This window comes from Ceratotherium simum, chromosome 9, assembly GCF_057802395.1.
Source record: "Ceratotherium simum simum isolate JZ-2026a chromosome 9, ASM5780239v1, whole genome shotgun sequence".
In the NCBI taxonomy this organism is placed as follows: Eukaryota; Metazoa; Chordata; class Mammalia; order Perissodactyla; family Rhinocerotidae; genus Ceratotherium; species Ceratotherium simum.
The window spans coordinates 39,870,136-39,882,271 of record NC_141908.1 but is presented as its reverse complement, the minus strand read 5'-3'; positions in this window follow the sequence as shown (position 1 = coordinate 39,882,271).

Genomic DNA, 12,136 nt, shown 5'->3' with positions numbered 1-12,136 from the left:
TGAAAATGGTACATTTTATAGAAGACAAGGCCAAAAAGACAGAAATAAAAATTCATGGGTGAGGGAAAAAAAGAGGATCCATTAAGACCTTCTGTCAGAAGAAAATTCAAACATTTTCTAAGCTAAATATGTAAAGTATTCGCTGAGCATAGGTTCAGAAAATGCATTTTAATGCTTTTAAAAAATCTGCTTTTCTAGACAAACAAAAATGTACAACCCAAAATTTCACAATGTTAGAAACCATTAAAACATCAATAAAGGGCCGGCCCCGTGGCTTAGCGGTTAAGTGCGCGCGCTCCGCTGCTGGCGGCCCGGGTTCGGATCCCGGGATCGCACCGACGCACCCCTTCTCCGGCCACGCTGAGGCCGTGTCCCACATACAGCAACTAGAAGGATGTGCAGCTATGACAGACAACTATCTACTGGGGCGTTGGGGGAAAAATAAATAAATAAAATCTTTAAAAAAAAAAAAAAATCAATAAAAAAAAAAATCTGCTTTTCCCTTAAAAAAATAAAAAAATGTTTTCAGTTAGTTGTCAGGTGATGATTTGTATTTTTAGAGGGAGGGGAGAGCAAGAATCATTCTTGCTTTTCTTAGGGTATTTCTGCTTATCCCATCCAGTTTAAAAAGCTCACTCATTACATTTCTGTTGATTCCAGCTGAAAAAAAAAAGAAATATAGATCACATGAATATCATATATTAAACATGTTCACCAAACATACATACCAGATACTGGCTTCCATTTTTAAATTTTCTGTCAGTTTGCCAGCAATGGAGATTTTCTCAGCAGAGTAAAAGAAAACAGCAAATAATAAACTGGTTATTTTACCATACAATTTACTCCCCAGGGCAATAAGCTGAGGAAGGTGTGAGGAAAGAATGTGCCTTGTGAGTGTTAGTATGCTTTTTTCCCTTGCTCAGATTCTTAAGTACTTCTATTTTAAATCAAGTCTAAGTTAGGATCATAGCCAGTGTTTATTATGGTATGTGTAGTATGGAATACAGAGTGAGAACTGAAATGTTTAAAACAGTGTAGTAATTAAATACAAAAACTGAGACAGGACTAAAAAAAAGTAAGGCAAGGTAGGAAACTCAGACTCAAAATAATTCAGCCCACCAACACTTTTTGCCTACTTGGGAGTATCTTTGGATGTTTACAGAATTCATTCGCCTTTGGTCTGTTCATTCTTGCTTTCCTTTTTAATATTTTAGGGAGAAAAAGAATTTTTAAAGACATGGGAATAATGAAATAAGTTGGGTCATAGTTGGAAATCAGTTGGGAAAAGCAATGAAATGACATACCCCTCCATAGTTCCTGCATGTGTAACAATCCGTCGTCACACACGTGTGCCAACACCATGGTCAGATGTGAGCTAATGGCAGACACTCGTCCAGGGATATTGAAAGCCATAGTTGTGCACAGTTAGCCAGTCAGTTAAATTAAGTCATCTAATGGGACATATAAACCCCTCTGCAGGTCTAGCACGTGGCCTGCCAACATTGTAGAAACTCATCCAATAGGCCGTAGGCAGTTAATTATTTATAAATTTTATTTATTTCTTTATTTTCCCCCCAAAGCCCCAGTAGATAGTTGTATGTCATAGCTGCACATCCTTCTAGTTGCTGTATGTGGGATGCGGCCTCAGCGTGGCCGGAGAAGCAGTGCGTCGGTGCGCGCCTGGGATCCGAACCCAAGCCGCCAGCAGCAGGGCGCGCGCACTTAACCGCTAAGCCACGGGGCCGGCCCGGCAGTTAATTATTTAAACTGATAAGGAATCCACTGAGGGAAGAAAGTAGGGAGATAGATTCAGGGGTTCACATTTCTTTATAAGAATATAGAAGTAACTAAAATCCTGGGAGAATCTGGTTTAAGATGGCATGCCATCTGACTAACATTATATATATAGATTTAGTCCAATCTTCTGATGGTGAAATGGTCTATAGGGGGAAATAGAAATTTCCCAAGTTCAGGAAGGGTGAAGTAAGGCAATCAGGTGGTAATCCCTCCAATAAATGTTGTTGAATCTGGTTAAGATGGCTTAAAAAGAAATGTGCTGTTAACTTTGAGTATAACAAAGGTATTTTAATATCTTCCACCTTGGGAGTGGTGCTTTCCCCCTTCTCAGCAAGTTGTATAAAAAGGCCCTGACATTGCAGTCATAATATCTAGACTTCAGTTCTGGCTTGGGCAGCTATTGTTTGTGATTCCTGGCAATTCATTTAGCCTTTGTGAGCCTCGGGTTCCTCATCGATGAAATAAGGAGGATAGCGTAGAATCTGTGCTTCACAGACTTGTCGGGAAGATTGAATAAAATAGGGTGAAAAGCACTTAATAAATTAGAAAACGCTCTACAAAAGCTAACTTTTATTTAACAGAGAATAAGCTATGGTTTTCCCTCCCGATTACCTGGGACCACTGTAGCTGGAAAAACAACCTAAAGGCTTGATCAGAGCAGTCCAGCATGCCCCCATTTGCCAAATGGGTAAGGAAGAGTACCTTAAAGATGATTTAGTGGTAGATAATAACTCCAATTAAGCTCTCCGAGGCTCATCTGGGGGTAAATTGGTAGTTCTTGTCTTAAACAGTAGCAGTCAGGAGCCATTTGCAGAGTTATGTTTTCCTCCTGTGTTAGTGTTAAAGCAGAAAAATTGTAGTATATATACAAGTGTACCTCATTTTATGCAAATCAACACATGGAAATTCTTTTTTTTTTTTTTTTTTAAAGATTTTATTTATTTTATTTTTTCCCCCCAAAGCCGCAGTGGATAGTTGTATGTCGTAGCTGCACATCCTTCTAGTTGCTGTATGCGGGACTCGGTCTCAGGATGAACGGAGAAGTGATGCCTCGATGCACACCCGGGATCCGAACCCGGGCCACCAGCATCGCAGCGTGCGCACTTAACCACCAAGCCACAGGGCCGGCCCTGGAAATTCTTAAATACATAATATATCAATATATTGATTTAAAGGAAATGTTTCCTTTAAATTTAAAAAGATTCTTGCTGAGATTCTTTGCGAGTGCCACTACAATCTGACTTACATTCTTAATTACTAACCATTCTTTCAATTCAGTGAATTAGTGCTGATAAACACTAATGAGATTGTGAGCTTGAACCCACATAAATATTTTCTGTAAGACCAAGCACTAGTCAGAACTCCTTTGCAGTTGCATATTTATCTGAAGAAAAATAAACCAGAGAATAGCACCTACCAAAAGATTTGGTTTAAGGTAGGGGAGGTGGGGGGTGGGCACAAATATGTAGAGCCTAGCCAAAATGGAGACTTGGAGTTTTATTTTATTTATTTATTAATTTTTTTTTTTGCTGAGGAATATTTGCCCTAAGCTAACATCTGTACCAATCTTCCTCTATTTTTGTATGTGGGTTGCCACCACAGCATGGCAGACGAGTGGTGTAGGTCCGCACCTGGGATCCGAACCCATGAACCCAGGCCACCGAAGCAGAAAATGTGAATTTAACCACTAGGCCCTGGAGACTGATTTTGCTTAAAAATCAGTTTGCGGTTTCCCCTTTGATGATCAGACAACCTAATCCAGAAACTGATGTGGAATATGGATACTATTGATGACGATGATCAATTTCCTAGACCAGAAGAGGTTTCTCCACTAAAGGTTAATGCAGAATAGACAGAAGCAACTTTCAACCCAAAACGTGCATAAAGCAGGATTCCTGCATTTAGAAAACAATTTTTAAACCAATCTTGGTGATTTTAATACAATAATTAAAAGTTCTATCTGAAACAGTCTATTAAAGATCTGAACTTTTTAGATTTGGGGCAGAAATGTTTAAATATAAACTTTTGCTCTCTATCCCTTTCGTGTGTCTTGTCTAAATGTTTCAATGGCATTAACGGGACTCATGTCTGCCTAAGAGAAAATAGGGCACCATGTAATTATCAGGAGAAATTAAGCCACTGGGCTTCATTAGAGAAGTCATCCCTTAACCTAGAGCATTTGCTCTAAAAACCAGCTAGTTAGTAAAGATTGATCTGACTGCCTAGTGAGCTGTAGCTAAGGCCCTGTTACCTTTCAGTGAATTCAAAGCTCTACCTAAACCTCCTTTTGCTTTTCCAGCTAATCTATTGCCTCTCACTCTCCAAGGTTTTCAGTGCCTTTGAAAAGACCACCTGAAGGGAAAAACATTTACTGATACAATTACAATAGAAACAGGGTAAAACAAGACGTCAGGAACCAAAAATAAGACAGCAATCACTGGAGGTTAAAATTCGATGGTGTCCTCTTAGGCTCTTCATCTTCTTTCTAATTCTCCACGCCCTCATCCTACCCCCAAGATCCAACCGGAACATTAGAGACCTAAATCTTGTTGACAAAGAACTGGTATCTGCAATTGAAAAAAAAATTGTCCTATTATTTATTTGGGAAGCTGTATTTAACTTATTATTCAAAATCAGGTGGCATGCAGAGAAACTAGATCACTCATACATTGCTGGTGGAAGCATAAAATGATACAACCACTCTGGAAAGTGGTTGGGCAGTTTCTTTTAAAAAAACTAAACGTGCAAACACTATATGACCCAGCAATTGCACACCTGGACATTTATCCCAGAGAAATGAAGACTGTAGTCACACAAAAACCTATACACAAATGTTCATAGCAGCTTTATTCGTAATACCCAAAAAAGTGGAAACAACTCAGACATTCTTCAACAAACTGTGGTACTTCCATGCCATGGAATACTAGTCAGCCATAAAAAGGAATGAACTATTGATGCACACAACTTGTATGAATTGCCAGGGAATTATGCTGAATGTAAAAAGCCAATTCTAAAAGGTGACATACCGTATGATCCGTTTATATAACATTCTGAAATGACAAAATTATAGAAATGGAGGACAGATTAGTGGTTGTCAGGAGTCAGGGATGGTGGGAGGGAGAAGGAGGGAGTGGGGTTATAAAAGGACAACAGAAGAGATTCTTATAATGATGGAAATGTTCTGTTTTGATTGTGTCAATGTCAACATCCTTGTGGTAACATACTATAGTTTTGCAAGATGTTACCATTTGGGATAAACTGGGTAAAGGGTACAGGGAAGCTCTGTATTATTTCTTACAACTGCATGTGTTATTAACAATGATCTCAAAACAAAAAGTTTAATTTTAAAAAGTCAGATGGCAAAAGATACTCAGGAAGCTGAAAAGCAAAATAATAATAGAAAAAATTGTCGTTAAGAAAAAGGTCCTGTGAATCATCACTTAGAGTAACAAATATATCAAAAGCAAAGACTGCCTCCAGATGTTGATTAAACGTAATATCCAGAAGCCCTTGAGAAGAGCGATCTGTACAATAAATAATGGTGATGACCAAATGGCAGAGTGGCTCGAAAGCCGGTCATAATGTGTCTGACAGCTTTTTCCACCAGAATGTGAGCTCCATCAGGACAAGGAATGTTGCATGATTGAATGAATACAAATCGTGCATTTTTTCCCAGTTATTTATTGCTGTGTACTGAACCACCCCAAACTCTGTGTTTTTATATAATAACCATCTAGGATTTGACTGGGCTCAGCTAGGCAGCTCTCACTCAGGGTCCCTTATGCAGCTGCGGTCAGAATGTGACTCGAGTGGATTCTGGTGCCTGCTCTGGGAAGACCCAGAAGAGCTGGGGCTCCTTAGGCATCTCTCTATCCGTCTCCATGTAGTTTCTCCACGTGGCGGCTCAAGCACAGCCACATCTTTTACATGGCAGCTGAAGGCTCCTGGAGTGAGTTCCCAAGAGCAATGGTGAGCCGGCCCCGTGGGGTAGTGGTTAAGTGCGCACGCTCCGCTGCTGGCGGCCCGAGTTCGGATCCTGGGCACGCACCGTGGCACCGCTTAGTCAGGCCATGCTGTGGCGGCATCCCATATATAGTGGAGGAAGATGAGCACGGATGTTAGCCCAGGGCCAGTCTTCCTCAGCAAAAAGAAGAGGATTGGCATGGATGTTAGCTCAGGGCTGATCTTCCTGACAAAAAAGCAAAAAACAACCAAGAGCAATGGTGGAAGCTGCATGGCCTTTTCTAACCTAGACTCAGAAGTCACACAGCAACCTTTCACGCTGTTGTTGGGGTATGCCATGGTATAATGAAAACACCTGGGCTTTGGGAAAGGCAGACCTGCGTTCACAGCCCACTTCTCCCCTTAGCTATGAGCCCTCAGCAAAGTGGTTTAACCTCTTTGCAACCCAAGGTGAAACTGTTATCTTAATAACTGGCATCAGAATTCCCCTTTAGAAGGTCTTTACTGGGAAAACATTCATTGGGTCAGGAGGTGAGACTTCTGGTCCTGAGTATGAGATAAGTGGCAAGGCATCACAGACAAGGGCCAGACTGCTCTGAGTGACGAGGAAAGGAATGTGTCTTTGCTTCTGAGGAGAGGAGGTAAGAGGAAACTGTAAGAGAGCAAAAGGTATAAAGCAATGTGTATAAAGCACCCCCCCCCAGAAGTTCCCTGCAGTGGGGTGGCTAAAGGACATTTTAAGAATGAGTGCCTATTATTAAGTTAAAGTTGTTGGTGGTATTGTGTTGCTTCTGTGTGTCCTTCTGTGCCATTCTCCCTACCTCTGCAGCTGATATATGAGCTATACTTTTATTTTCTTTTATTTTTTGAGCTATAGTTGTTTTTTGTTTTTTTGCAAGGAAGATCAGCCCTGAGCTAACATCTGCCAATCCTCCTCTTTTTTTGCAGAGGAAGACTGACCCTGGGCTAACATTCGTGGCCATCTTCCTCCACTTTATATGGGACGCTGCCACAGCATGGCTTGACAAGCAGTGCCTCAGTGCACGCCCAGGATCCAAAACGGCGAACCCTGGGCCGCCACAGCGGAGCGCGTGCACTTAACCGCTTGCGCCACCCGGCCGGCCCCAATCCCCCTCTTTTTACTGAGGAAGACTGGCCCTGGGCTAACATCCGTGCCCATCTTCCTCCACTTTACATGGGACTCCGCCACAGCATGGCTTGACAAGCAGTGGGTTGGTGCGCTCGGGGAATCAGAACCCCACGCCGCCGCACCGGAGCGTGTGCACTTAACCGCTATGCCACCAGGCCAGCCCCTGAGCTATAGTTTTAATGACAATGATTTTAATGTACTTTTTAATGTAATGGCACATAGTAGATAATAAATGGTAACAAGTATTACAGTTATTGATCAAAAACTCAAATTTACATCTTAGTAAAAATGACTAATTAATTATTGCTTGCTATACCAGTTAAGGCTAGAATCTGAGAAAACTCAGCTTAAAAAGGCTTAACCAGGGACTGGCCCCCTGGCTTAGTGGTTAAGTGCGTGCGCTCCGCTACTGGCCGCCCAGGTTCAGATCCCGGCTGCGCACCTACACATCGCTTCTCCGGCCATGCTGAGGCAGCATCCCACATACAGCAACTAGAAGAATGTGCAACTATGACATACAACTATCTACTGGGGCTTTGGGGAAAAAAAAGGAGGAGGATTGGCAATAGATGTTAGCTCAGAGCCGGTCTTCCTCAGCAAAAAGAGGAGGATTAGCACGGATGTTAGCTCAGGGCTGATCTTGCTGATCTTCCTCACAAAAAAAAAAAAAAGGCTTAACCAGTGGGTACTGGCTCGGTTCTGCACTCCACTTTGGCAGCCTGGGGTTTGTGGATTCGGATCCTGGGCACCAACCTGTGCACCGCTCATCAGGCCATGCTGTGGTGGTGTCCCATATACAAAATGGAGGAATATGGGCGTGGATGTTAGCTCATGGCCAGTCTCCCTCACACACAAAAAAAGGCTTAACCAATAGCAGAGTGTTATCGGCTCATGTAAGTGGCAAGGCGACAGGTAGAGCAGCTTCAAAACTGGATGATCCAGCAACTCAACGAAGTCATCAAAGATCCATTTTCTTTCCATCCTCTGCTCAGCTATGTACAATGTGAGTTTTATCCTCCATCTTAAAGCCCATTCCCCTTGACAATGGAACATGGCTGCCAACAACAACTAGGCTGTGGGCTTCCTTGTTTACATCCAGTAGGAGAGAATACACATTCCTGTCCCAATATTCTAAGCAAGAATCCTGAAATTCACCTTCATTGGACCAGCTAGGTCCAAGGTCCACTTCTAGATCAGTGGCGATGGACAGGGGTCTGGGACATGCTGATTGGCCTAAGTCAATAATGGCCTATCTCTGGTGTTAGAGGAGGAGGTGGTTAGTTTTCTTTGAAGCATGTGGGCTACACCAGGAAATGGTAAATTCCCAAATGAGTACCTGATTAGGGAGAAGAAAGCCAACAAATATCCACTGCAATTGGCAAATATGGGTTACAGACAAAAATCCTTCAAATTATGAACTACATGGGGGAAAATAATCAAGGGGATCTTTGGTATTAAAAAACAAGTTATATGTTTTTGACCACAATTTAAAAAACAGGTTGGAAATCACAGATATAACAAGAAGCAAAAAGAAAGAGAAGAGAACAGGATCCAAATGGATCCAAAATAAAAAAGAAAGATTGGAAGAAAAATCATATAGGCAAAGATAAATTAATTGTAAGAGTCTTGGCTCAATAAGAAGCTATTAGGTTTTTTTTTTCCCTTGAACATGAATGACACAGAGGCCTAATTATAAGGTTTATTAGAGTCATCAGCAAAATGGAACAGAAGAGAACAGAACAAGAACAACTAGTAATAAATCTCACCTAAAAAAAAGGTGGGAACAAATACTAAATAAGAGATGGAAACAGGTAAAGAGGCATTTGAAACCCAATTTTCTAATGGGAATATTTATGTGACCTTTTCCCCTTTTAATATACAAATACTTTGAATACTACAAATGGAATGAAGAAAAACATAATTTTTAACAATAGATATTGAAATTGTATAATATTTATATTAGTTTCCTGTGGCTGCTGCCACAAATTACCACAAACTTAGGGGCTTAAAACAGCAGAAATTTATTTTCTCACAGTTCTGGAGGCCAGAAGTCCAAAATCAAGGGGTCAGCTGGGTGTTGCTCTCTGCTCCCTCCGAAGGCTCTGGGGCAAATCCTTCCTTATCTCTTCCAGCTTCTGATGGCTCCAAGCATTTCTTGGCTGTGGCTGCATCACCCCAGTTTCTGCCTCCATCTTTATGTGGCCTTCTCCTGCTCTGTGTGTGCATCTTCTCTTCTGTCTCCAATTTCTCTCTGCCTTTCTCTTATAAGGACACTTGTCTGGATTTAGGGCACATATCCAGATAATCTAGAATGATCTAATCCCAATGTCCTTAATTTAATTACATCTACAAAGACCTTTTTTTCCAAATAAGGTAACATTCACAAGTTCCAGGTACTTGGACATGGACATATCTTTTTGGGGGCCACCACTCAACCCACCAGAGTATTTGTTGAAACAGAAAAATAAGCTAACAAAATTGAATAAAGATCCTAAGATGAGATTTAAATCTACAAATCAATTATATTTGCTAATGAAATCTTTACAGTTTTATTTTTATTTTTTCTGTTTAACACAAGTAACTCACTGTATTGAAATAATGCACATATTTGTAGTCATTTAGAGATTTTTATCATTAAACTTAAAGACATGTGGAGCAATTAGGTTGATGACAAATGGGTCAAATGTTTACAGTTTTAAGAAAATCTCTTTCCACTAGCAGTTTTTTAAAATGCACAATAAGACTTTGGGGAGCCATCATACACAAATTATCCTCATAAAATACATATAGAATTATAAGACTCAGCTTATAAGTCAGGATCTAGTCAGGAAAATGGAGACCAAACCAGGTATTTCAAAGAGAGAGCATTTAATATAGGAAACGATATTGGTGAGAGAGCTGAAAGGTCAAAAAGGGAAAGGTAGGTAATCCTGCGATTAAAGACAGAAAGCAGCTGAGGGAACAAAAAGGAGGCGGTGGCACTATAATAGCTCAGGATTGCACTTCTTACTGTGTCACTGGGAGTGCTAAACAGGATGCTGGGAACACAGGGAGGGGGCATCCAGAAATGAAGTCACTTCTAGAGATAATGCCAGAAACAGAAAGAAAGAGAATTGTGACCTCTGCCCTCTTTCCTTCAAATGCCTTCAAATTCTCTGCTGGCACCTTCTATTGGTAGAACCTAACAGGAAGCTAGCTAGTAATGAAACCTGGGAAATACAGTTTGCAGGCTCCTAGCCCCAGCATTTCAAAGCAGATTATAAAAGGGTTGATGTGGAGCTAAGAGACAACAGGTAAATAATCAGCACATCCAGTGATGTGGAAAGGCAGATATATTTTTGCATTGCTGATAACGCTATAAGTCAGAGCACAGTTAGAGATAAGTAACTCTTCATATTCATTGACTAAATAATGACACTTTGTGGACCATAATCGAAAGAAATTACCTAAAGCCAAAAAAAAAAAAAAGAATTTGTACAAAGATGTTGGAAGTGGCATCATTTATATCAGTAAAACTATGAAAACAGCCCATATGCTCAACAACAGGGAGATGAGTAAGCAAACCATGGCAGATCGATGTAATAAAATACTCCTAAACTTTAAAAAAAACATATTTCAAATAAGTATGAAAATGTTCACATGAAATAAATTTAAGTGAAAAAAGTAGAACCCAGAATTGTACGTCTACTACAATAATTACAATTGTGTAAAAATGTACAACAGTGTATTAACGAAGATTAGGGAGACTTGGAGTGAAGTGACTAGTGTGGAACTTAATGTTTCATAGGCTTCTTTTCTTCTATTACGTTGCTTAAATTCTTAATTACAAAATAAAAGTAAATGAGTCTTTAATTTTATTTGTAGATTCCAAACCAACTGAAAATTATGTTTCAGGTTAAACTGCTTTGAAGAAAAAAAACAACACACACACACACACAACAACCTGGCTAACCATTCCCACCATAGCACTTTTTACAACTCTGGCATTAATCACTGCCATGGCCCGAGGCCAGTGTCCGATTGGTCTAGAGATTTTATTTTACAACCTGAGAACGCTGGCTGGCTCCCAGTGCCTCTGCTCTCCTGCCCTGAGCTAAGCCTTTCTTCTTGTTGCTATACTTCACATATTTTACTACAGGCCAGGAGCTGTTAGAGTTAACCAAAGCAATGAATAAAGATGAGAGGGTGCGTACACCAAAACCCCAGCATCTTAATGACTATTTGAATTTTGGTAAATATTTATTGCTTCAAAATGATTTGTCCTCTCCCTGAGCCTGAAGTGCCTTATCCCATGCCTGAAACAAAACTCTCTAAACCCAGAGGACCGAAGGGCCACACCTTGGATTCACCCTCCCCCAACCCAGGTTGCTTCCCAGAACCATGATGTGCCAAGGTTTTTGGACTCATGAACTCTGCCTCATTAGCAAGCTCATACAGATGCTTGTCACAGCTGCCTCAAGATTATTGGAGTCTGAGAGTATGTGGTTACAGCAGGGAAAGTATGACAGCATAACTGCCTCCCCACAGAGACCTGCTGGCAGATTGCCCAAGAGACCTTGGCCATGCCCTGGGTTGGCTCTCTGTGTGACTGATTAAGCAGTTAGCGGACTTCCAAGAGAACCAAGCTCCAAACTTGATTAGCTGGCCTTTTTTGCCTTTTGTGATTACTTGAAAAGCATCTTCCAAAGAGTTCCTAGCTTCATGTTCCAGTTTTGCCACTTAGCATCTGTGTAACTCTAGGTAAGTTATTTCAGCCCTCTGTGCCTTGGTTTCCCAATGTATAAAATGGGGAAATCACAGGGAAATCATGGTTTTGTTGCAAGGATCTGGGATAATGCCCTTAAGGCTTAATGGAGGATTTTCTACCCAAGATCCATTCTACCTTTCTTTTTTATTAACAGAAATATGATTTTGTTTGGGGTGGCAATGTGCCCAGATAAAATACTCCCTCCACAGATTCCCTTACAGCTATGGTGACCATCTGATTCCATTCTATAGGGAGGGACTTCCAGGAAAGCAACAGTTTCTGATAAAAAAAGGGACAGAGCCAGCACGTGTATTTTGCCCTTTGCCCTTCCTTTTTCATTCTGTGTAGAATGGGGATACCTGTAAGAAAGACAGCCATCTTGCAACTAGGAGAACAAAAGCTACATGCTAAGGATGGTAGATCAGGAAGCTAGGAGGAACCGGGGTCCTTGATGTCTTTCTCAAACAGCTGTACCAGAA